The following is a 25,246-nucleotide window of genomic DNA, read 5'->3' as shown; positions in this document are numbered from 1 at the left end:
AAAATCAGAAAGTATCAGAGGGGTAACTATACACTGCACCACAGTCACTCTATCTCAGGGACCCATCCATGCAACAAACCTCGTTGCCAGCTCTGCCCACATATACACACCAGCAACATCATTACAGGACCTAACCGGATCAGCCACACCATCGAGGGCTCATTCAGCTGCACATCTACCAATGTAATTTATGCCATCATGTGCCAGCAATGCCCCTCTGCCATATACATCAGACAAACTGGACAGTCTCTACGTAAAAGAATAAATGCACACAAATCAGACATCAGAAATGGCAATATACAAAAACCCATAGGAGAGCACTTCAATCTCCCAGGACACACAGTAGCAGATTTAAAAGTAGCTATCCTGCAGCAAAGAAATTTCAAGAACAGACTCCAAAGAGAAACTGGTGAGCTACAATTCATCTGCAAATTCAATACCCTCAGCTCAGGATTAAACAAAGGCTGTGAATGGCTGGCTAAATACAAAAGCAGCTTCCCCTCTCTTGGAGTTCACACCTCCAGATCTACTGATGACAATACAACTCAGCCTGCCTGACTGAGCTAACCTCGTTATCCCCAGCCTTGCTCTTGCCTATTTATACCTGGCCTTGCAGATTTCCAGGACCAGCATCTGAAGAAGTGAGTTAACTCACGAAAGCTCATGCTCTAAACTTTTCTGTTAGTCTGTAAGGTGCCACAGGACCCTTCGTTGCTGCTACAAAATCAGAAAGGATCCAAGGCTGGAAGTTGAGTTTAGGTAAGGTCAACCATGAAATAAGATAAAATTTCTTAGTGATGAGGTTGATTAAACAATGGAATAATTTTCTGGGAGAGGTAGTATAATCACTGTTCTTTATTGCAAGGCCTGCAAGCCAGTGGTGACTCCCATCAACCCTAAGTCACAAGGCTATGCAGAAAGTTATAAATAGCCATGCAGCAGATCTAAAGCCAATGCAGCTGAGACCTGGAGAGGAAAAAGGTAGGGGTTGGGTGGGAACTGGCAAGGGGAGCAAGTTTTCAGCAATGTCAAAAAGCCCCATTCCCCATCAGATCTCTTCTCTATATGTAAGTGCCAATATGCAGTGATTGAGTTACTGCTCAGCTGTATCTTGTATAAGCTGGGCTCCTTAAACCTCACATTTTAAGGCTTAGTAACAGAGAGTTGGCTGTATTAGTTTGTATCCTAATAAAACAAAAAAGCTTCATGTAGCACTTTAAAGACTAACAAAATAATTTATTATGTGATATGCTTTTGTGGGGCAGACCCACTTCTTCAGAGCTAGAGATAGTGCTATACTAGAAATGGCATGACAGTTTCATAACACAGAGATCCAAAAAATTGAAATAAAAACTGACAAATCAGATACATAGGACAAAAGGGGTGGGTGAAGGGGAGGAAGGAGGGGAGAGAATTACTAACTGTAAGTGTTGTGCCTGAGATCACTATGAATACCAATGATGATGATGAATATCCACTGAAAATTTCAGCCTTGTCTCTATCACTGTTTACCATCTGCATCACTGTTTTAGCACCTGCATGTATCCATGCTTGTACATCTGGGCTATGATTCTTTGTGTTACTAATTACATTTTAAAAAATGGTTTCTTATTACAGTCATACCCCGAGATACGCCCATTCGGGTTACGAGAATTCAAACTTAGGAGGAGTTTGATTTAAAACCTCTACTTCATTTTATGATGCATTTCCTCGAATTTATGAGGACCGATGCATCTCTCCACAGTGTCCAGTGGCGGTTTCCCAGAGCCCCTGGCCCAGCCTTTACCTGTGGCTGGTCTGGGTCTCCGCCTTGGCACTGCAGCAGTGGCGTGCCCCAGCCTAGCCAGCGGCTGCAGGCTCCCAGGCATTCCCGCAAGACGTGGCTGTTGGGCCCATCCTGGCCCCGCCCCTTTCTCTTGCCCGCCGGGCGGCTAGGGTGCCGCCGCCGCCCAGCCTGTGCATCTGTGCCTCAGGTGCTGCTTGACACCTGCGGCGTTCCTTTGCATTTAGCGCCTCGGCCACTGCTGGTGGGGCCTCTCTGCCGCGCAGCCCTGCACAAGTGAGGCATTGCCCCTCACCAACCGGGGACCCCCTATTCCTGCCTAGCTCCCCGTGCGGCCAGCCCCTGGCACCGCCTCCTCCCCGTGCAATACAGTAATCCTTCAATGGATTTTTATTCAATTTCTTCATAGTCCTCCATCATTTTACAGAATGGTAACAAATCAAGCTGGCAATGCATTAAACATCTGTGAGTGGCAAATGGTTTTCTCCTATGCCGACGTTTCTGTGTCTGGTGCTATTTTATGTCCTTACAGACAAATTCAATTTCTAGTGATCCTCACGTTATGGAATATGTTTGGCAACAAGTAACAAAATCTGACCTTTCAAGTGTCCATTGCAACTTGCATCAGCATGTTGGAACAGTGGCATGTTAGATTTTAAAGATTGTATTGGAAAGAAATGCATTTTTGGGTGCACATTGGCTGCCAATAAATTATGCTACTAACTTATGACAAAAACAATATGATTGGCCTGCTTTGGAATTAAAATGTAGACATTACCCTGTCATTCGCAGTTGTATACAGTAGTTGGTGCGTGTTGCGTTGAGTTCTCCTCTCAGACTACTCGTGGTTTGATAGTTTATAGCAGTGATAATCTCGTGCATCATATCCCCTAAAATGAAGAAAGTGCTAAAAAAACGAAGTAATGAGCTAGAAAACCAAAAAAAAGCCAGAAAAGTCATCCCTTTAAGTGTAAAATTGGATGTGATAAAGTGTATCGATGAAGGACAGCGTAACAAAGATGTGATGCAAGCACTTCATTTATCTTCATCTACTGTGTGTACTACCTACATGCAAAAGGAAAAAAATATTGAAAACTGCTGAGACTGCTGTTGCTGGTGCAAGTTTAACAACGTTGTCTTTGAGTAGGCACCCTATGATGCAGAAACTTGAGAAACTTTTGTTGCAATGGATAGAGAATTCGGTGAAACGCCACATGACTCTCAGCTTTCTTCTCATAACAGAAAAGGCACTATCATTGTTTGAGCAACTGAAGGCACAGGCAATTGTGGACAGTGATGAGACGGTCAAGGATGTGAATTTTAAAGGCAGTAATGGACGGTTCGACTGTTTCAGGAAGAGGGGACTCTTGCATAGCCTCAAGGTTACAGGTGAGGCAGCATCCACCAATTTTGCAGCAGGCAGTGCTTTTCCTGAAAAGCTGAAGAAAATTATCCAAGGCGGCGGCTATCCAAGAAGGCAGCTACACTAACAAGCAGATTTTCAATATGGATGAGACTGGCTTATTTTGGAAGCAAATGGTGTCTCGTACCTACATCTCCAAAGATGAAAAGCAAGCCAAAGGACGTAAAGCCTCTAAAGACAGGTTATCGTTGTTGCTTGGTGGCAACGCTGAGGGCGATGTAAAGCTCAAACCTTTGCTCGTGTACCATTCGGAAAATCCATGGGCTTTGAAAGGTATCAATAAGATAAGCCTTTCAGTGATTTGGCGTTCAAATAGAAGTGCATGGGTGACCCAACAAGTGTTTCTAGACTATGTGCAGAGTTACTTTTGTCCTTTTGTCAAAAAATATTGCAAAGAAAATAACCGAGACAACAAAGCACTTTTAATCGTCAACAATGCTCCAGGACATCCAGCAACAATTCTTGATTACGGTAGCAATGTTCAAAGGTTGCCCCCCTGCCACCCCACCTGCCTCATCCCCTGCCGCGCCACTTACCGTGCCCCCTGCTGCCCTGCCTGCTGCCCCACCTGCTGCGCCGCCTGCCTTTCCACCTGGCACCCCGCCTGCTGCGCCACCTGCCTCACCACCTGACGTCTCATCTGCTGTGCCACCTGTCGTGCCACCTGCCAGCCCCCCAGGACCAGAGCCCACTGGGGCTGAAGACTGGCCGGTGGAGGCATCCTGGCCATACCTGCTGGTCCTCCCAGCCCCCAGACAGCCATGCTGGGAACTGTGGACAAGGGCGGGGGGGTCGTAACCTGTACCCACCGGACGTCGCACCCCTCTATACCCACCCCAGACTGATGGGCCGACGGCCGAGCCATCTGCTGGGTCCCCACTTGTATATAGTTGTCCCCTTTGTGTATAGTTGTTCCCCTTGTATATAGTTGTCCTCCTTTGTATATTGGTTGCAGTTTTGATTGTGCACATAACACAGTTACCAGTTTTCAATAATTCCCAGTTTTATTTTCCAAAGAACCTGAGACGTGTGCTTGTTGGGGGGATGGTGTGCGGGTGGTGGGGGCGGTGTGTGGGCAGTGTGGATGGTGTGGGGGGGATCTCCGGGGAAGGCCAGGGAGGTGCTCAGGGGTCTCCCTGATCAAAATGGGCCCGCAGGGCCTTGCAGACCCGTACCCCCTCGTGGTGGGCCTGGCAACTGGGTGCCGTAGCCAGCTGGGAGAAGCCCATGCTGGCGTCAACTGCCCACCCCTGGACGAAGGCCTCTCCCTTGCTCTCGACAATGTTGTGGAGCACGCAGCATGCACCCACAACCTGGGGGATGTTCTGGAGGCTGACATCCAGGTGGGCAAGGAGGCACCGCCAGCAGCCCTTCAGGCAGCTGAAGGTCCTCTCCACCAGCTGGCGGGCATGGTTCAGGCGGCATTGAACCGCACCTGGCTGGTGTTGAGGTGGCCGGTGTACGGGTGCATGAGCCAGGGCTGGAGGAGGTAAGCCATGTCCGCCACAAGGCACAGGGGCATGGTGGTGTCCCCCAGAGGGCTCTCCCTCTGGGAGATGTAAGTCCCTGCCTCCAGCCGGTGGCACAGGCCCGAGTTCCGGAAGATGCGGGCATCGTGTGTGCAGCCGGGCCAGCCCACATAGACATCCTGGAAGTGGCCCCGGCTTTCCCCCATGGCCTACAGAACCACGTAGTGGTAGCCCCTGCAGTTGATGTATCTTCCCCTGCTGTGGTCTGGGGTGCTGATGGGGATGTGGGTCCCATCCAGGGCCCCGAAACAGTTCAGGAACCCCATGGCGGCAAATCCGGCGATGGCTACATCCAGGTCCCCGAGTTGGACGACCCTCTGGAGCAGCATGGCATTGAGCGCACGGACCACCTGTGGGGAGGGAACACAAGATCCCATGAGGGTGTGCAGGGTGCCCCAGGCCACTCCCCCCAGATCCACCTCCCGGGCACCTCCCTGGGTATCCCCCGCACCCAGTCCCTCCCTCCCCGGCACCCCTCCCTCCCCAGCTGCACACCCAGCCCCTCCCTCCCTACAGGCCCTCCCTCCCCGGCATCACTCCCTCCTCAGCTCCACACCCAGCCCCTCCCTCCCCAGCCCCACCCCTGGGCCCTCATCCCCCCACAGTGGGTGCGTGCCCAGGCCTCCTTACCTCCATGACGACAGCCCCGACCGTGGCCTTTCCCACTCCAAACTGGTGTCCCACGGAGCAGTAGCTGTCTGGAGTGGCCAGCTCCCAGACGGCTATTGCGACCCTCCTGTCGACAGGGAGGGCGTGCCGCATCCATGTGTCCTGGTGCCTCAGTGCGGGGGTGAGCCACTGGCAGAGCTCCAGGTCTTTGTCCACTGGTCATTGTCCCACTCCCCCATGACCAGCTGCTCCCACCACTCAGAGCTGGTGGGGTAGCTCCAGAGGCAGCAGAGCACCCAGCTGGGGAGGAAGAGGGGAGCCTGGTGGTCGGGGCGTCCCCATCTGCCCCCTGGGATGACTCCTTTGCCAGGAGCTGCTGGGCGGCCTCCCATGCAGCAGCTAGCAGAGCGCTTGCTCCCTGGGTGACTACGCGGAGGGCTTCCAGCTGCTGCAGCTGCTGGGAGTCCATAGCTGCTGTGCATCGGTCTGCGAGACTGTGGCTAGCGCTCTATAGACCTCATGCTGTGCAAGCCAGGTGTGTCTGGGAGGGGCCCTTTAAAGGAGTGGCTTGCTGTTGCACTGGAAGGGCTAGTCCAGCCTGTGACCCCATCCACGGGCTTTCCTGGGCCCTTATTTCAATGGGGAGCGCTTGTGTGTGTGGACATTCTGCATTTCCTTCCAGGGTGGCTCCTTTTGACGTTCCCCATTGCTACTTCAACGTTGAATGTCGATGGCACCAGCCCTGGAGGATGTGTAGACGATATGCGTCGAAGTAGCCTACTTCGATGTTCTTACTTTGAAATAGGCTACTTCGATGTAGTGTGCTAGTGTAGACATAACCCCTGTGTGTTATCATTTGTTATTTCGAGAAACTTTAGGGAAGTTTTGTAACTGGCTGCATGAGATATCCAGCAAATGTCCCCATAGTTGAAATTACCTATTACAATAGTTTATAAAAAGGGGTTTAAGGAGCAGTTTGTCCTGTTCCCTAGTGAGATTAAGTGATCTGGAACAGAGGCCCCCATAGCCCATTGTTAGCCTTACTAGGTAAAACGCTCATCCATGAGCATATATCAACAATTTAGCTCTTTAGGCTTAGCTTTAAATTTGTATTGGGCTTGTTGATGTTAAATTTACCCCCTTTGACATTTATGTGCATTTTAAAATACCATGCAGTTTGGCACAGTAATCAGTTTCTTTTCAAGGGAACTATAGGACTTGCATTCATTAGTTGAAAAGGGCTTTGAAAATGAAAAGTTCTCCATAAATGGTACTTATTAATATTACTTCCAAAGGCAGGCATATTGCAGAATAAGATTAATGTACCTTGACAGAGCTATGGCAGAGGTGAACCCTGTGACTGGAATGAAAACAGTACTGGTCATTATAATTTATATGCCTTTTGTGTGTGTGTCCAGGACTGAAATAGCAGGTCAGATCTGCATTGGCAGGATAAACAAAAACTGTATATATCTCATGGAGGTTTTGCTGATAATACCAAGTTGTTTCACGCCACTGAATCTGGTGCAACGCAACTGGCAACCTTACAAGAACACCAGTTTCCTAACCTCTGGCAATTTCCAACCAGAATTGCAACACTTGCTGCGAGATTTTCAGGTGTCCAAAGGTTATTGAAATAGAAGCAAGAGAGACACCACTATTTCTGATAGCATTTCAGAGGTGGAAAAGAATGAAGCATCATTAGGTGATGATATCAAATTGTGATTATAGCCTGACTCTGATAATCTGAGCCTCTGATTGATCATGAGAATAGTAAACTAAGTAACTTCTTATTTATTCCACCCAGGCTCTGAAATAAGGAGTGCAGAACATTATGTTGTCTTTTCAGTTGTTTGCTGCCTCTTTCTGAAGAAGGAGAAAAATTCCTCCCTTTCAAAACTGCTTCAGGGGCCATTGTGTGCATTGGCTGTGTCTACAATAGCATTTGTTTTCAAAATTTATTTTGAAAGGGGGCCTAATTTTGAAAGATGCTGCAAAGCATCTACATGCATAATGACCTCTTTCAAAATTATTTTCTATGGAACAGGGCAGGCAGCTCAAAATCAGTCTTCCTATCCGATTTTATTAAGAGCGCCCTCTTTCAAAATTCAGTTTAGAAAGAGGGCATATGTAGATGCTCCCCAGCCTACTCTTTCAAAACGGCAGATCCTCTTTGGCAGTGGCTGCAGGGAGCACGGAGACACCCTTGCAAGTACCAGCAGAGCTCTGTGGTTTCTGGCTCCTGTTGCTTTTAAAACTGCAAGGGCTTGGAAACCCATGTAGGAAGCTGAGAGTGTGCTGGCAGCCACATGTGCATGAGTTCTACCAAACACACCCTGCAGCTGTGTTCTTGCTTCTGCCATGCTCTCAGCTTCCTGTCATGGGGTTTCTGGGTCCCTACATCTTTCAAGGTGGCCAGATGCAGGGAAAATAGAGCTCCACTAGCGCTGGCCAGGTCATCTTGATGCGCCAGCTGGCCAGCCCCAGCAAGGACTCCTCTTTCAAAGAAAGGGCCCGTGAAGCATCTACACAAGTTTTTTCAAAATATTCTTTTGAAAGAAGGCACTCTTCCTGATCTGGGACCAGAAGAGCACCTCCGAAAGAAGTGCTCCATTCTTTCAATTTACTTTGGAAAGAACGCCTTTTGTCTGTGGACGCTCTGCGGGATGTTTCAAAAGGGCCCCAGCTTTTCTGAAAGATCTCACTAGTGTAGACGTAGCCAAAAAGGAAAGAAAGAAAGAAATTTACATCCATCAGAAGCAGAAACCTGCTAAATATCCAGTGGGGCCACCAGACAATCAAGATGCTTAAGGAGCACTCAAGGATGACAAAGCCATTACAGAGAAACTAAATGGAGAGAGGTAACTAGTGGTGTCCTCCAGGAATCTGTACTGGGACCAGTCCTATTCAACCTAATCAAAAATGATCTTGAGAAAGGGGTAATCAGTGAGGTGGCAAAATTTGCAGATAATACAAAATAGCTCATGATAGTTAATTGCACAGCAGACTGTGAAGAGCTTCAAAAGGCTGTCGCAAAACTGGGTGACTGGGCAACAAAATGGAAGATGAATTTTAACATTGATAAATGCAAAGTAATGCATATTAGAAAACATAATTCCAACTATGCATCTAAAATGATGGGGTCTAAATTAGCTGTTACCACTTGTGATGGGGTGTACCAACCCCACACTGGGCCTGCAGTAGTTAATGTTGCCTACCTGGCTGAGCAGGCCCCATCCCCACAGGGCATGCTGCAGCTAGAGGCCAGCTATAAAGGCCAGTGCAAGAGCTCAGTCAGGGCTGACTGCCACTGGGGAAGGAGATGCAGGAGGAGCTCTTGAGGAAGAGCTGCAGACAGCCTGAACCACAAAGTCCAGCCAGTCAGGAACAGTTGGAGAATCCCTTGTCTGGAGGAAGCTGGCAAGGAAGACAGTATCTGGGAGTGGGAGCCCAGGGCAAAGAATTAATTTACATGAGAGTCTGGTCTGTTGCTTGTGGATTCCCCACCGATTTTGTAGTGGACCACTCTGCCACTTACAGGGCCCTGGGCTGGGACCCAGTGGAAAGCGAGGGCCCAGGTCCCTCTACCCCACCACCCAGTTGACCCCAAAGGGAGCACTATACTGTTGCCATTGAGGTTGACTACCACAACACACTACCATGCATGGAGTGAGACTATTGACTCAAACCACTAGGTCTCACTGCCCTGAAGGCAGGGATTGTTACTGTTGACTTGGGCTGGTAGGCCGTACTGCTTTGAAGACTGGAGGTGTGACAATTGACTTTGGCTTCTAGGTCCTACTGCTGTGAGTGGTTTTATTGCCTGTGGCCACTGGGCTGTACAGGAACCAGTAAGCATGCAGTAAGCACTCTTTGAAGGGTTTTAGAGACATAATGCTCTCCCTCTGAGAGGGGGAAGAGCATGCCCACCCCATGACACCACTCAAGAGAGAGATCTTGGAGTCACTGTGGGTAGTTCGCTGAAAACATCCACTCAATGCGCAGTGTCAGTAAAAATAAAAAAAAGAATATTCAGAATAATTAAGAAAGGGATACATAATGAGACAGAAAATATCTTATTGCCTCTTAATAAATCCCTGGTACCTCTGTATGTTGAATATTGTGTGTGGATTTGGTTGTCTCATCTCAAAAAGATATGTTGGAGGTTGGGGGATGAGAGGGCGTGCAGCAGTGGTCTGGTGGTGTGTGGTCTGGGCAATGTGGGGCTGTTTACCTTGCTCAGCTCTCCTGCAGCTCCCATGCAACAACTCCCCACTGCTCTGATTCAGTGGAATTCCAGCCAATCAGAGCAGCAGAGGGGGAAGCCTCTCTGTTCTCTCAGTCTGCTTTTGAACTGATCTGCCTGAGCTCTACTATTGACCTACTCTAGCCTTGGCCTTACCTTGCTCTGACCCCTTCTCCTGCACCCCGTGTAGCATAAACCCCCAAACCCCAGCCCACTCCTACACCCACTCTTATCAGCCCTGTTACTGACCTGCTCCAATCCTGCCTTCACCTTGACCACCCTGGACTCTGGCCATGTGGCCTTGACCTTTGGCCTAAGCCTGGACTTAAGCTATAGTACTGATTTGGCTTGTCTATGGATTCTGATATTCAGTTCTGACTTTGGCTTGTCCCTGGACCCCAATTCCAATGCTACCATGGGCACAGTCCCCAGTCTATTTCCAAACCCTGGGAATAGGGCTGGCCTTCTGAACTTGGGTGTCAGGCACAGTCTCAGTTTTGACCTTTGCTCCAACCACTAGTCATGACTACTGGGACTCAATGCGTGACACCCAAGCTCAGAACATCATCCCTATTCCCAGGTCTCAGAGCTTCAGACTCCAGCCCAAGCAGTAATGTTTACACTACTATTTTTAGCACTCTAGCCTGAGCCTGAGTCAGTTAACCCACGCTCCAAGACTTGCTGTCACAGGTTTGTTTTGCTGTGTGGACCTATCCTCTGGCAATGGCAAAAGGAGCTAGTGCATGGCTGTATACAGAGAAGTCACAAATAGAAATAGGGAAGTTATCTTACCTTTATATTTGGCACCAATATGACTACTGCTGGAATACTGTATCCTGTTTTGGTAGTCACTGAACAAGGATATCGATAAATTGGAGAGGGTTCAGAGAAGAGACACAAAAATTATTAAAGGATTGGAAAACATGCTTTCATAGATACAGACTCAAGCACAGTATGTTTAGTTTAACATAGGGCAAGTTATGGGATGATTTGATCAGGTTTTTAAGTTCCTAAGCAGGAAAACAATACTTAATAATGGTATCTTTGGCCTACAAGACAAAGTCATAGCAACATTCAGTGGCTAGGAGTTGAAGTTAGACAACATTCAGACTTGAAGTAAAGCATAAATATTTCACAGTGAGGATAATTAAATACTGGTACAATTTCCCCTGAGTTGCAGGGACATCCCCATCACCATCCACTTTAAAATCAAGGTTGAATGTTTTCCTAAAAGATACTCAGTTCTTCAAATAGAAATTATCTGGGAGAAGATCTGTGTTACATGGGAGGTAAGACTAGTAAGTTATGTCTACACTAGAGCGCAATTTCAAAAGGCACACTTTCAAAAACGACAACCCAAAAGATTGCATTTCAAAATACAGCATCTACACATGAGCAGAGGCTGGTGCTTCTGATCCGCTCTTTCGAAAGAGAGCATCTACATTGTCAAAAGAAAGGGCCAGGAAATGTCGTGGACAGGGTTGCATGGCAGACAAGTCCTTCCGAATCTGCAGCTGGTTGGCCCCTTAAAGGGCACTTCCCCAACAGCCTCGACCTGAACAGCATGAGGCCTGCAGAGCTGCCACAAGCTCAACAGATGCCAGTGCAAACAAGGCACAATGGACCAGCAGCAGCAGCGGTGGCCGCCCTCCATCTCCTGCTGGGCACTGCCCCCCTGGAACAGCCATGGAACCCCTGGACCTCTGGCTTCTTTAGTGCCCCTCCCCCAGGTTTTCCAACAACTCTGGAGCTACTCCAGTAGCTCTGAGTGGTGGGAGCGCCTGGTCATGGAGGAATGGGATGAAGACAGGTGGCTCCAGAATTTTCAGATGCGGCAGCAGACATTCCTAGAACACTGCCAGCAGCTATCCCTTGTATTGCAGTATCAGGATGCATGGATGTGGTGCACCCTCCCCATTGAAAAGAGGGTCGCAATAGCTGTCTGGAAACTGCCCACTCTGGATAGCTACCACTCCATGGGCCACCAGTTTGGTGTGGGCAAGGAAACAGTCAGGGGTGTTGTTATGGAGGTAATGCAAGCTCGGGCCACACACCCACCAGGGGGAGGGGAATCCCAGGAAAGGGGGCCCTTCAGGGGCCAGGAGAGGCCTGGGGGTGCAGGGGCCTGGCACTCCCCACAAGCTGTCATGGGTGCATATGTCCTCCATGTCATGAGGTGGTTCAGTTCATGAACACCATGATCCTGCAAAGGGTGATCCATGTGGGGGACCTGGACATGGCCATTGCTGTCTTCACAATGCACAGGTTTCTGAAATGTTTTGGCGCCCTGGATGGGACCCTTATTCTGATTCGAGCCCCAGAACACAGTGGGGGCCACTATATAAACAGAAAGGGGTACCACTCTGTGATGCTCCAGACCCTGGTGGACAGCAGGAGCCGGTTCCAGGACATTTATGTGGGCTGGGTGGGCTGCACCCACAATGCGAGGGTGTTTTATAACTGAGCTGTGTCGCTGCATGAAAGTGGGGATTTACACCTCTCAGAGGGAGGTACAACTCAGGGACACCATGGTACCCCTGTGCATGGTGGCAGATGCTGCCTATCCCCTTCAGTCCTGGATCATGTCGCCCTATACAGGCCAACCCCAGCCAGGACCACTTCAACACCTTACTAAACCACGCCCGAAACATGGTGGAGCATGCTTCTGGGTGGTTGAAGGGACGGTGGTGCTATCTCTTGACATGCCTGGAGGTGGGCCTCCTGAATGTCCACCAAGTGGTGGGTGTCTGCTGCACTCTCCACAATATTGTGGAGCGTAACGAGGAGGCCTTCATGCAGGGGTGGGTGGCCAAGTCTGGGCCAGGCTACCATCAGTTGGCTGCCGCACCTAGCCACCAGGTCTACCAGGACGGGATCTGCGTATGGGAGGCACTCCATGAGCAGTTTGCTCAGGGGCTCCACTGATCACTGCCCTGGCCACCTGCTGCAGGTACCCCATACACTTCCCTTCCCCACCGCACACACTCCCCTCCAATACGCCCCCCACGAGCACACAGCACACAGGGAATGTGGAGAAAATAAAGTATATTCTGTTTAACCAAACTGTGCAGTTAACAACAATGTAGAACAGAACCATAAAACTATAGACATATGGGGAAGGGGGACAAACTATTTATATTAGGGCAGGGGTGGTGGGCCTTGAATCACACTGTTCCTCTGATGCCTGGTCTCCCCTGGTTCAGGGTTCCTGGTTGGGCTTGGATAGGGTGAGGAGGATGGGGAGGTTGGGCTGGGGCTCTGCCTCGGTAGGGGGCTCTGCCTCAACAGAGCCCCCTTCAGAAGGGCTGATGCGGGGGGGCGCAGGAGGAGGGGGCAGTTGGGCCAGGAGCTCCCTGAAGGTGCCCACCATGTCCCTCAGGGTCTCCATCAACTCCCCCCAGGGTGCCCACTACCAGCTCACCTTGGCCTCCTCCAGGCAGAGGTGCCACTCCGTGACCTTGACCTGGCTCCAGACTGAGGCAGCGAGGTGAACATTGAGCGTCCTCTGCCTCTGTCTCCCCTTAGAGTGGGGACACCCTGGTGCCAGTAGTGGGGCTGCCCAGTCTCTGTCCCTTTCCTCCAGAGGGCTGTCCAGGACCACAGAGCGTGTGAGGCTCTCCTGGCCCTTTGGTGGTGCAGCTGCAGGAATGGAAAAGAAAAGAGGAACAGGCTGTGAGTCCCAAACCTCTGCCCTGTGGGCCACACCCCCGTCCCCCCATGGACAGCAGGTCCCTGTACCCCATCTGATAGCAGCATGGCCTTGGGGAATCAAGGAGGCAGAAAGGTCCCTGGCCCCAGGAGACTGACCCCCTTGTGAGGTCTGGCCTCACCCACCCCCTTCCCCTGGGAGTGGGCCACAGTGCTATCCATGAAGTGAGTGCTGAAGGCCACTGGCAGCTGTGACACTGTCCTGAGGGCCACGTTCAGCTGGGCTGTGGCTGGCCAGGATCCACAGGAGTGTGGGGGGCCCTCTGGCAGGTCTGGAGCCCCTGCCCTGTGATCTGGGGTGTGCACCCTTTTGGGTATTTACCCGAGGTTCCACGACTGAGGTCAGGGGATACCCAGCTGGCAGAGGCAGAGCTGGAGAAGTAGGAGGGGAGATTGACAACTAGCTTACCCTTGTCACTCGACCACTCCAGCTCTGGTCCCAGTATGGTGCATGTCCCAGCTCCTCCTCATCCCTGGGGTGGGGCTCCTCAACAGCAGTGTCCAGGATGGCAGGTGGGGAGGTGGTGTCCCTGGGCCCAAGGAAGCTCAGCAGCTCCTTGTAGAAGGGGCAGGATGTGGGCACTGCCCCTGACTGGCTGGGTGAGTGCCCGGTCTGGGCATAGCCCTGCCACAGCTCCTTGACCTTACTCCTGACCTGGTCTGGAGTTTGGCCAGGGTGGCCCTGGGAGGACAGGCTGTCGGCCAGCCAAGCAAAATGGCAGCATTCCACTGCTTTGTCCCCATTTCTCTGAGTATCTCCTCCTCCTACCACAGGCCCAGGAAGTCCCTGAGCTCAGGCTCGATTCAGGAGGGGCTTGCTTTTTGCCAGGCTGGCTGGACTCCTGCGAGCCCTGGGCATTCTTGGGGGGGTGCCCTGGGGCTCCTTGTGTGCCTGGCTGGTGACCATGGTGCTCCAGGAGGTGCTGGGGGGTCTCTCTGAGGTGTGCAGGGGCAGCACATGCAATGGCTGCTGCCTGCATGCTCTCAGCTTCCTGCAGTGGGGTTTCTGGATCCCTGTGGCTTTCAGGGCAGCTGCACACATGGACCAAAGAGTCCCGAAGGCACTGGGCAGCACATCTCTGCATCCCAGCTGGCTGGAACCATGGCAGACCCACTCTCTTGAAAGAGCAGGTCGCAGAGCATCTACACACGTTTTCTTTCTCAAGAGCATTTGGAAAGGGGGGGCTTTTCCTATTTCCAGTTAGGAAGAGCGATTTCAAAAGCTGGGGCACATTCCTTCAATTTTCCTTTCAAAAGAGTGTACTGTGTGTGTAGACACTCCATGCTTGCTTTCCAAAGAGGTCCTGAAATTTCAAAAGTGCTAGCTAGTGTAGACGTGGCTGTAGAAGAGATACAGAGAGATACAGACACTATTTCCAGATCTGAAGAAGTGGGTCTGCCTCACAAAAGGCTCATCACCTAATAAATTATTTTGTTAGCCTTTAAAGTGCCACATGACTGCTTTTTTGTTTTTTAGTAGAAGAGAGTAAATAATTCCTACTGGCCTTGGAATCTATAAAAACTATCTTTGGCTGTCAGTAATACTGAATCTTCATTCATATACAATTCTGTACGTCTGAAGCTTACAGGCATTTAGTTAGTTTAGATTTATTTGGTTGTTAAGCAGGCAAGAAACTCAAGTCACTATTATTATATGATTGTACGGTTTTATGTTTCTTCTTTATTTCTTTTGCTGGCTATAAAATAATATTTTTCTTTTGTGTAAGATGAGAAAGCCTAAACAACACATCTTGACCTGAAGCTGAGAAAAAGTTATGATACTTAGTATTTTGAAAAGCTTAAAATTTTAAATAAAATATTGTGTTATAATAAAAGGGTTTTTTGAGGGCGGGGGTGAGGATGGTTTGAAAGTAGTAAAGTAAGTGAGATACTAAATACAAATGGCAAGGTAAGTAATTTATGTATGGTTTAAGCAAGAGTTTCCTGGCTATGACCGCTGTCTATCCATTCTCTGCATGGCTTGGAGGTCCCTGAGCTTGTTTTCTGCATCTCAGAGAGGAAGTTTAAAGGAATACCAGGGAATCAAATAATTAATCACCCAAATAAATGACTATAATAGTTAAGGACCTCTAAACTGCAGAGAGGTCTATAACCTGATACTGGCAGCTGGGTGGAAGAGGAGTGGCTAAGTTTGGCATTCTATTTGAGCATGCATCGTGTGTTAAAGAGCAAAAGAACAGGAGATGCTTGGAACTTAAATAACTTTCTTTTGCAATATTTGAACTTAGATATAGAAAACTAAAGAGGTACTTTTACCATAATCCCCTTTCTTGCTGTTATTGGCTCAGCTTTCTGTCCTGAAATTCTACACGTGGGTCAGATGTTATCTTTTACTGTCCCATACTAGACAGAATTTCAACAGCTTTGACTTCAGACTGTTGCACTTTTAAGAGTCATCCATGTAGGTAAAAAGCCAGCACTAGCAGGGATATTGGTTAAACTATTAATCAAGAGAGATTTCTTCTCTTTTCTGGCTCTAGGCAGAGGACAACTCACAATTTTTCATTTATGTTAAGTAACATTTCATCTTCAATGTGTTTACAAATACTAACTAATTAGCTCTGGTTATGCTTTTGATGTGTAAACATTCTTCCACTCTAACTGTGCTTATTCCTGATAGTAAGCAATTCAGTGTTCGTGCAGCAGTGATGGAAGTGCTAAACATAAATCCAGAGCCAGCATTCCATCAGGAAAGCCTCCTTTTTGAAGATTCAACTTGCATATACAAAATATCTAACCAGAATGCAGCTTTTGGAACAAATCTCAGAATGTGGGTACAAATCAGATGAAAGATAAAATTTTCAAAAAACATAGGAGCTTAAGAATCATTTTTCAAAGTAATGTATGCAGCACTTGGCCAAAGTCACAATGACTTTCAGTGAGATTTGGACTCTTAAGATCTTAAGTTACTTTTGAAATTGGGCCTTAAACTCCTAAATCACTTTGGCACTTTTGAGTTTTACATATACAGTAAACCCTCAAGTTACATGTGGATTGTGTTCCTACAACCCCTGCATAACTTGAATTTTTGTGTAAGTCTGGGGAGACGGGAACCAGGCTGCAGCCTGGCTCCTGGCTCCCCTGGGCTTGCAGGAACCAGGAAGTTGACCAGACCACCAGGGCTCATCAATTGCTTGGCTCTCTGCCAGTGGAGACATGCCTGTGAAATACCATTAACTTTACATATTGCTCCCAATTTAGCTTAACTACCCTAGAGATAAGAAGAAGTCCTGTGGCACCTTATAGACTAACAGATATTCTGGAGCATAAGCTTTTGTGGGCAAAGACCCGCTTCATCAGATGCATAACACAAGCTTTCTCCACACCTGCCTCTTAACGTACTCCTCACTTGATTGACCGGGATACTGCTGCTCAGTTGTGAAAAGCCACTTCTCTCCTAATAACAAAAGCAGGGCATTACAGCAGCCTCCTCAGTGCTTCTAGGACAGCAGGAGTGCCAGCGCTTGTTTTGCTGCTGTGTGATGCCTGGAACCACAAAGGAATTTCTCACCTAGATTTTCCAGTCCTTAGTTCTTCTGTGCACCTAGCTGCACAGGTGTATCAGGTAAGGGGGGAGGGTCCAGGCTTTTTACTTATGTGTTATTATCTGCCTTTGCCAAGTACACTCTTGAGTCCATGAGCTGCTGCGGATCTCTGTGCCCTACTTTTGTGATTAGGAGAGAAGCAGCTTCACCCGAACTGAGCAGCAGCATTCTGGATTAATCAAGTGAGAAGTATTTTACAATTCATCTGACAAAGCGGGTCTTTGCCCATGAAAGCTTATGCTCCAAAATAGCTGTTAGTCTATAAGATGCCACAGGACTTCTTGCTGTTTTAGAAGATAAAGACTAACTCAGCTACCTCTCTGATACTTTTTACCATTCCTGCTGTGTGAAGTTGAGGCTCAGTTTGCAGAAATATGGTGCTCAGCAGCAGCAGCCCCCACAGTCTCCCCAGTGCCCGAGAGACATTCAGGCAGGGCAAGGTGGGGAACAGGGTCAGCCCTCCTTGGCTCCTGGGGTGCACCTCAGACCAAAGAGAGCAGAAGTAGCATGCCAGCACTGCTGTCCCAGGGTGCCATCCCTATTCATGGCTGCTTTTCAGAGGCTTCTTCCAAACAGACCTTCTGTGCAAAGGTGGTTGCTGAAAATAACGCCCAAAGTCAGAGATTGGATCCTAGCAAGCGCGGGAGGAGATGAACTACCAGTGCTCCCCCCAGACTCAACGCACATTAATATGAAAATGCTAAGTCAAGTAGGTGTAAAGTGAGGGTCTACTGTACTCAGATTTCTATCTGCTAAAAGGGAAACCAGGTCCAACCTTTCTGAAAATTTACCACACAGAGCATATCTTCCTGATGGTTGTATCAAAGGCCTTTCTGAGCTCTGTATGGTACCAGGCACAATGTGGCATACGGTGCTTTTCCTACACTTACTCAGTGCTCACTTGCAAAATCCCTTATTTTGGATATTCACTCGATCATTTTTGCCCCATAAAATTTCAGTACTGAGTTACATATCAATTAATATAGAGAGTTTAACTGTGTTCAGAGCCATTTTGGGGAATGGATATGTAGGAATTTGAGATTGGAGGCATTCAGATTATTCCGTTTCCTTCACAAATATCCCTGTTAGATGCTTGTGGTGTTTGTTCTTAAAATTCTCTAATGATAGGGATTCTATAGACTCCTTCGATAGCCTGTTCCAGTCCTTAACCATCTTTATAGTTAAGAAGTTTTTCATAATATCTAAACAAAATCTCCCCTGCTGAAAACAAAGCTGATGACTCTTTGTGCTGCCTTCAGGAGAGAAGAAAATAACCTGATCATTGTTCTCTTTATAACAGCACTGAACATATAACTGTTACCAGGTCTCCCCTTAGTCTATTTTTCTTAGGATTAAATATACCTAAATCTTTCTATTTTGGACCTCAAAGAAGGGACTTGCCAAGATGCAGGATTTGTTTGATTTTTTTTCCTAGTTCTCATCAATTTTTGTTGGTTTTGTTTAATTTCAGACCTTGCCCAAGATAGTGGACTTGTGTAGAAAAACGGGGTTTAAGGAGTGTTGTCCTTGCTCCTCTATGTTTGCCCTTCAGCTGTGCATTAAAAGGACCTTTTAGTCTCATTTCTCAGGGAAGAGCACTTAACTTAGGTCTGTGATGCCTACAAGGTCTTGGCCAAGATGATTATAAAACTCTACTTTGGAGCCTGCATTTGCAAGATTGTAGATACTGCAGGTTGTAGTAATATATGAGTCTGGGTTACTTCTACAATAGCAGCCACATTATTTGTATGTGGGGTGACTGAGCCCCCATCAGTTCCAAAACACTAGTCCTATTGTAAACATTTCTCAAACCATGGAAAGAAGTAGTTCCAACTAAAGATAATAGCTCTTCAGATGAAGCTGAAGAAAACACCTCTTACAGTTCCAGCTGCTCCAAGAGGCCACATAGTTTAGCAAAATGGTGTTTCCATAGAGATCTGTTGTCTGATCCAGATGGACCCCATTGCAATCTGCTTCTGTGGAACATAAGATTCTGTCCGCGAGACCCCCAAAAAGTGCTCTTTTGATCCAGGCAGTTTGGATTACTTATCCATTACCCTTCAGTTCTGTCTGTCCAAAGCACTAGAGCTGTGTCTATACAGGAGCTCTCTTTCGAAAGGCTAAAAATCAAATGACAGCAATCAAAACCTAGCCTTTCAAAAGCATGCAACTACACACCAAAAGTGGGTCAAAGGTTTGATCTGCCCTTTTGAAAGACTGCTCCATATTTTTGAAAGGGAGTGTCCAAACTGATACTTTCAGTCTTTTGAAAGAACAGAGCTGGAGATGCCGTGGATGCAGTCGCATGGCTGCCAACCCTTTCCAGGACCTGCAACCAGCCACTTCCTTAAGAGCCCCTCCCAAACACCTTGGCTCTCTACAAGCCAAGGCCTGTGGAGCTACCCAAGGCCAAGCAGAGCCTGGCACACAGCACAATGGAGGATGAGCACCTGCTCCTGGGTTTAAACACCAAAATTGTGGACTCTGTGCGCAGTCATTGTGGCTGCCCCACTCTTCTTTGGGAGGCCGAGTGCCCCCCCAGGGATGTGAAGTGCCCCCCAGCCTGGATTCCGCCCCCAGTGCCCTGGAACCTCTGGAGCCACCCCAGCCGCTCAGACTGGTGGGAGTGGCTGGTTCTGGGGCAATGGGATGATGCCAGAGGACTGCAGAACTTTTGCATGAGCAGGGAGACCGTCCAGGAGCTCTGTCACTGGCTAGCCCCTGCACTGAGGCACCAGGACACCACTATGTGGCCGACTGTCCCTGGCGAGAAACAGATAATGATCGCTACATGGAAACTGTCCACCCTGGATAGCTGCCACTCATGGGGCATCAGTTTGGGATGGGCAAGACCACCATCAGAGCTATCCTCATAGAGGTAAGCTGGGCCTGAGTCACACACCTGCCACGGGAAGCGGGGAGGGGGCTCCTGGGCATGGGGACCCTCAGCAACAGGGGGCCAGGAGGGGGCAGAGGTGCAGGGGCTGCTGGCTGGGATGGGTCAGGGCCTGGGAACTCCCTGACATGCCCTCACGAGAATGCATGTCCTCTATCCCATGCAGGTCATCTGCACAATAAATGTGATGCTCCTTCACTGAGTTGTCCACGTTGGGGACCTGGATGCTACCATCAGGGGATTTGCAGCACTAGGGTTCCCCGAACTGCTTCAATGCTCTGGATGGGGGACACGTTCCCATCCATGCCCTGCCACACAGGGCCAGCCACTATATTAACTGCAAGGGATACTACTAGATAGTCCTCCAGGCCCTGGTGGATCAGAAAAGCCAGTTCATAGATGTCTGTGTAGGCTGGGCAGGCCAAACACATGAAGTCTAGGTGCTCCAAAATTCTAGCCTGCACCAGCATATGGAGGCCAGGATCTACATCCCCTAGCAGGAGCTCCCAGTCAGGGATACTACCATGCTACTGTGCCTAGTGGTGGATGCCGCCTACCCCCTACAGCCGTGGCTCATGCATCCCTATATTGGCCACCTCAACCCCACCCAGAAGGCCTTCAACACCTGCCTCAGCCAGGCCCACAACATTATGGAGTGGGCCTTCGGGTGCCTAAAGAGGTGTTGGTGGTGCCTCCTCTCACATGTGGAGGTTGGGTTACGGAATGTCCCGCAAGTGGTAGGCACCTGCTGTGCTCGCCACAACATTATTGAGGGAAAGGGGGATGCCTTTGTCTAGGGGTGGGCAGCTGAGTCTGGACCCAGGTAGGACCAGCCGGCCACTGCTGCCAGTCGCCAGGCCAACTGGGACAGGGTGCACATCAGGGAGGTCCTTCAAGAAAACTTTGCTCTCAGGCCATACTGTCCCCCACCCACAGCCACCACTCCACACACACCACCAACACCATCACATCACCCACACCTCCACCCCCCAGTCAGAACATGGGAGAGAGGGATCTTTGTGAAATAAAACCTTTACTGTTAAACCTCAAACCAATGAACCCTATGAACAAAAACTATTTACAATGGGGGGGGGGCAAACTATGTACATTGGGGGCAGGGAGGGACCTGAACTGGGAGGGTCCCTGAGAGGCAGGGGTTGCAGGCTGAGAACCCCATCAGCCCTGGGATCCCCTCCTTCCCCAGGTTCAGGGTCCACAGTGGGGCTGAGATGGGGCAGGAAGCACTGGCTCGTAGGGCCATCGAGGGGCTTCGGCAGGGGCCTCTGTAGGGGGTGCAGTGGGAGATGCAGCATGGTGGGCCAGGAGGTGGGCCACATTGGTCACGTGCTCTGGAAGGTCCCATGTATGCCCTCCAGGTGGGACAGTAGGTGGTCCCACGCCACCCTAAGACTGGCCAGCCTCCTCCAGCTGGAGGCTTCGCTCCACCACCTTGGCCTGGCAGAGGCTGGTAGTGTCCTCCCTGAATGCCACTGCAGGCTCCAGGTGCGAGCCCAGTGTGGTGGCAGTGATGGAGGTGCTTGGTCCCTCTCTGCTGCCTCTGGGGGGCTCTCATACACCAGCATATGCAAGTAACGCTTTTTATTACTTTCTTTGCTAGGAGACTTCATCCTGTCCTGGCACATAACATGATCTGTTATTCATGCCTTTGTCACCTCCTGTCTGAATGACCACAATGCAGCATATGTGAGCATTAAACTTTCCATGCTGAGGAAATACCAGGTAGCACAGAATACTACAGAACATCTCTCCAGAAACACTGATCACTGCACTCACTTCACACCTGTCCTCCACTGGTTATGCTGGCTTCCCATACAATACTGATTCAAGTTTGAGGTCTAAATTATTATCATTGAGGCATTCAATGGACAGGGCCCAAGGTATCTAAAAGATTGTCTAAAGTTCCAAGATAAAGACTATGGTCAACAACTCAGCTTCTCTGTCATGATGAAACATTCTGCTATATAGGTAAAACTCATCCATGAAGGGCTGACCCAAGACTGTGTAAGTAATTTCTCACAGGGAACTATGGACTATCATAGACTTCACCACTCTTTGTTCTATATTTCTTTGACCATATCTTCTCTAACACATAGAAAAGTGTATATTTAAACAACAACAACAAAACTATCAAAATAAAGCATTCCACTGTACACTCATGTCCCTATGATAAGACAATGTGAGAAAAAACACCTGACAGATATTGGTCACAGTGCTCAAGGCATGACAGTGAGGCATGCAGATATAGTGATGACCACAGTATGAGAACTTACATGTAGAATATAAATGGAGGATGCAGTGAGACAGTGTCCTTCTGGTACCTCATCTCCTGATAAAGCTATCTTGGCTTCTTTGAGTGATTATTCCTGTGTATTCCAGTTTAGGTGCATGCACACATGCGTGTCTGGTTGCCAGAAAATTTTTCCCCTTGCAGGTTGACATTGGGTTGGTGCAGCACCCCCTGGGGTAGCGCCTTCATGATGCCCCATATAGGAACCACTAACTTGCCCTCCCCTGCTCAGTTCCTTTTGCTGCCTGTGTTGGTGTAACAGGGTCGGCCTGCTCTTGAGTGTCCCTCTGTGGCCAAGGGCACTCCATGCAGTCTTGAATGGTGACATCTGAGTCCGAGGGGTGGGGATCCGACACTTCCTGTCCCAGGTGCTCTCAGCTCCTTCACCAGATTTGTGGCCAGTCTCAGGCCACTGGGCCTCTGCCTTACCCTGGTCAAAGCTCAGCACTCACTCAGGGCTGTCCAAGTGCTGCTGGGCTCCCAGACAGCATAGGCATTTGCCTGGATCGAGCTCCTAAATGGAAATCCTGGCCCTAGCTCAGCACCTTCTTTTATATTGGCCTGCTGGGCTCTGATTGACTGCCACTGACACAGCCACTCTGTCCTCCCTGGATGACCTCTTGTCTGCTTGATGGGTGTGGCAAGGCCTCTGGCCTCCTCTGGAGGGCATCAGGGCTTAGTCCACCCCATCACAGTTGTTTAGATGGAACTCCCCACACTCATTGGAACAAGTAATTTAGTGCAGGTAGCTGGTAGTTTATAGTGTAGTTATTTGTAGTGTTAATACTTGTTATAGACTTAGTGATTAATGTTAAGTGTCTGGCTCTTGAGAGGGTTTCTTCCCTTCCTCGACACCCCAGTGCCAGGGCATGACTAGGTCACCAGCCTTTAAAGTCTGTGCTGACTGTGGCAAGTGTATGCCCAAGAGCAATTCCCACACTTCAAGCCTGAAGTGTTTGGGAGAAAGCCATCAATGCGATCACTCTGTGATTTATAAAACTTTTAAGCACAGGATTTGTATTGATGGAAGTGGTGCTACAGCCAGAGAGACACTCCTCCAATCTGGCACCGAGCACCTCAACCGTGGTGCAGAGCGCCCCAGCACCAAGTTCCACACTGGAGCCAGCGAAGGAGAAGGGGGCTGTGGCACCATGGCCAGGCATCGACCACTCAGATGTCGAGGAGACGTAAGTCTCAGTCCCCTGTGCACCATAAGAAAAATAGGCACAAGAGGGGTAGATCCCCTGTTTCTAAGCGCAGGGAGATGGTGCAAGTGGGATCGGAGCATGGCTACCAGACAACTCAGCAGCCTCTGGCTCAGCATGCATCAACTCCCACGAGGAGGTTGAGTCTGCATCCACAGGTGCCTCCAACAGGTGAAGAGATGTTCACCTTCCATCTACTCGGGAGGCACTCTGAGTGGCTCAGACACTATTGCAGGTGATGTCCCTGTTTTCACTGCCAAGGAAGGAACCCTCCCCAAGGCACCCGGACACCCATCCTCTATCCAGGGGGAAACCAGCCATGTTATCCAGGCTGTCGATTGTGCCCATAGGCACCGTCACTACAGCACCCAATAGAGCACCAGAAGAACATCCAGTTTTCATGCAGGCACTGATTGTTATAGCCGCTCCCTGTTTTCGGCATCAGAGGCATTGAGCTTGGAGTTGGACTCCTACAAGTCCAGTGGGAGTAGGAGTAGGAGAGTGTTCTCCTCCTCCAGAAGAAGCCATTGTTCAGCTTCCTGTCAGTAGCCAGCCCAGTGGAAGCCGGTGCTCTGCTGGCCATTTTGGACCCCACTGGGCTTATCATGAAAGCCGGGGTCAATTTGTGCACCCTGATTCAAGGGCTCCTTCATTTGTGTCAGTGTCTGGACTACCTTTGGTACTGAGATTGGCATCATCAGTGTCCCAGGGAGCTCCCCCTTCAGAATTTCCTTTGGCACCAAACCTGGTATCTTTTGTGCCTGCTGGACCATCAATAAAACCAGTGCTGATTCTGATGTCATCAGCACCATACTTGTACAGCACTCACCTCTCTGTTTTGTGTATCAGACCGGCACCGACCTCTGTGGCATCAGCACCAAGTGTATATGCCAGACTGATGACATCACCGTCAGGCCTTCATTTACGGGTCATTGGAGCCGGAGAGCCTCTCAGGCACTAGGGGCATGGACTACCCTCCTCAGGGAGGATTATCTTCCTCAGCATCACCAAATGAGGCTGTAGCATGCACTTCCATTTCCCCTGTGTTGGAGGATAGCAGGGCCCTACAGCAACTCCTGCACAGGGTAGACCATTGCTCCTTGTTCTGCCATCTGTCACTTCTGAGAGCAACCTCTCTCCATCCTCTTTGGAATCTTCCTTCAGGTAATTAAAAGCTGCTGTCAAATTCTCCGCTAATCCCCGAACCCACTTCTTCAGACTATAGAAGCCCAAATCCCTCAGCCTCTCCTTGTAGGTCATGTGGACCAGCCCCCTAATCATTTTTGTTGACCTCTGCTGGACTCTCTTCAATGTATCCACATCCTTTCTGTAGTGGGAGACTTGGATACAATATTCCAGATGTACCAATTAAAGGGAAATAATCACTTCTCTTGATCTGCTGGAAATGGTCCTCCTAATGCACCCTAATATGCCATTGGCCTTCTTGGCTACAAGGGCACACTGGTGAATTATAATCAGCTTCTCATCCACTGTAATTCCCATGTCCTTTTCTGCAAAACTGCTGCTTATCCAATTGGTCCCCAGCCTGTAACAGTGCTTGGGATTCTTCCATCCCAAGTGCAGAACTCTGCACTTGCCTTTGTTGAACCTCAACAGATTTCTTTTGGACTATTCTGAAATTTCTTCTGTCTCCCTGGTATGGGTCAAAAGTATTGTTGACAACTGCAAAGTTTTATTTTAGTCTTCATTGTCCCTGCAAAAGAGATGCCTCTCGATGCAGTAATTTTTAATGGGGCTCACATATGTACACCTTATCATCGAAAAATAACTTATCCTTTGGATTTGAGTATGATGTTGAACAAATTAATAGAAATGCTCATTAGGCCTTGGGATCTTTCTCCTTTTAGATTTGAGAACAATTTATACCTTCAAATCAGTGTCACTGCTATGGGCATGGCCCCGCAGTATGCCAACGTTTTTATGGCTGACCTGGAATAACGCTTCCTCAGCTC

At 49.1% G+C, this 25,246-nt stretch overlaps 1 long non-coding RNA gene across 2 annotated transcripts in view; it reads right to left on the bottom strand.

Annotated features, from left to right (window-relative positions):
- LOC142023391 (uncharacterized) overlaps positions 1-25,246 on the bottom strand; it is a 40,622-nt gene that overhangs the window by 414 nt on the left and 14,962 nt on the right. Inside the window, exons 1-2 of one of the 2 annotated variants that reach the window (XR_012648225.1) lie at positions 13,012-13,204; positions 10,383-10,441 (exon numbers count right to left, since the gene is read on the bottom strand). The exons of the other annotated variant lie outside the window; for it this stretch is intronic. This is a non-coding gene — a long non-coding RNA (uncharacterized LOC142023391). Of the gene's footprint in view, positions 1-10,382; positions 10,442-13,011; positions 13,205-25,246 lie in introns of those variants that run through there. 2 annotated transcript variants of the gene reach the window in all.

The sequence above is a fragment of the Carettochelys insculpta genome, chromosome 20 (assembly GCF_033958435.1).
Source record: "Carettochelys insculpta isolate YL-2023 chromosome 20, ASM3395843v1, whole genome shotgun sequence".
NCBI classification, from domain to species: domain Eukaryota; kingdom Metazoa; phylum Chordata; order Testudines; family Carettochelyidae; genus Carettochelys; species Carettochelys insculpta.
The sequence above is the reverse complement of the archived record's forward strand: the minus strand, read 5'-3'. Positions and strand labels throughout refer to the sequence as shown.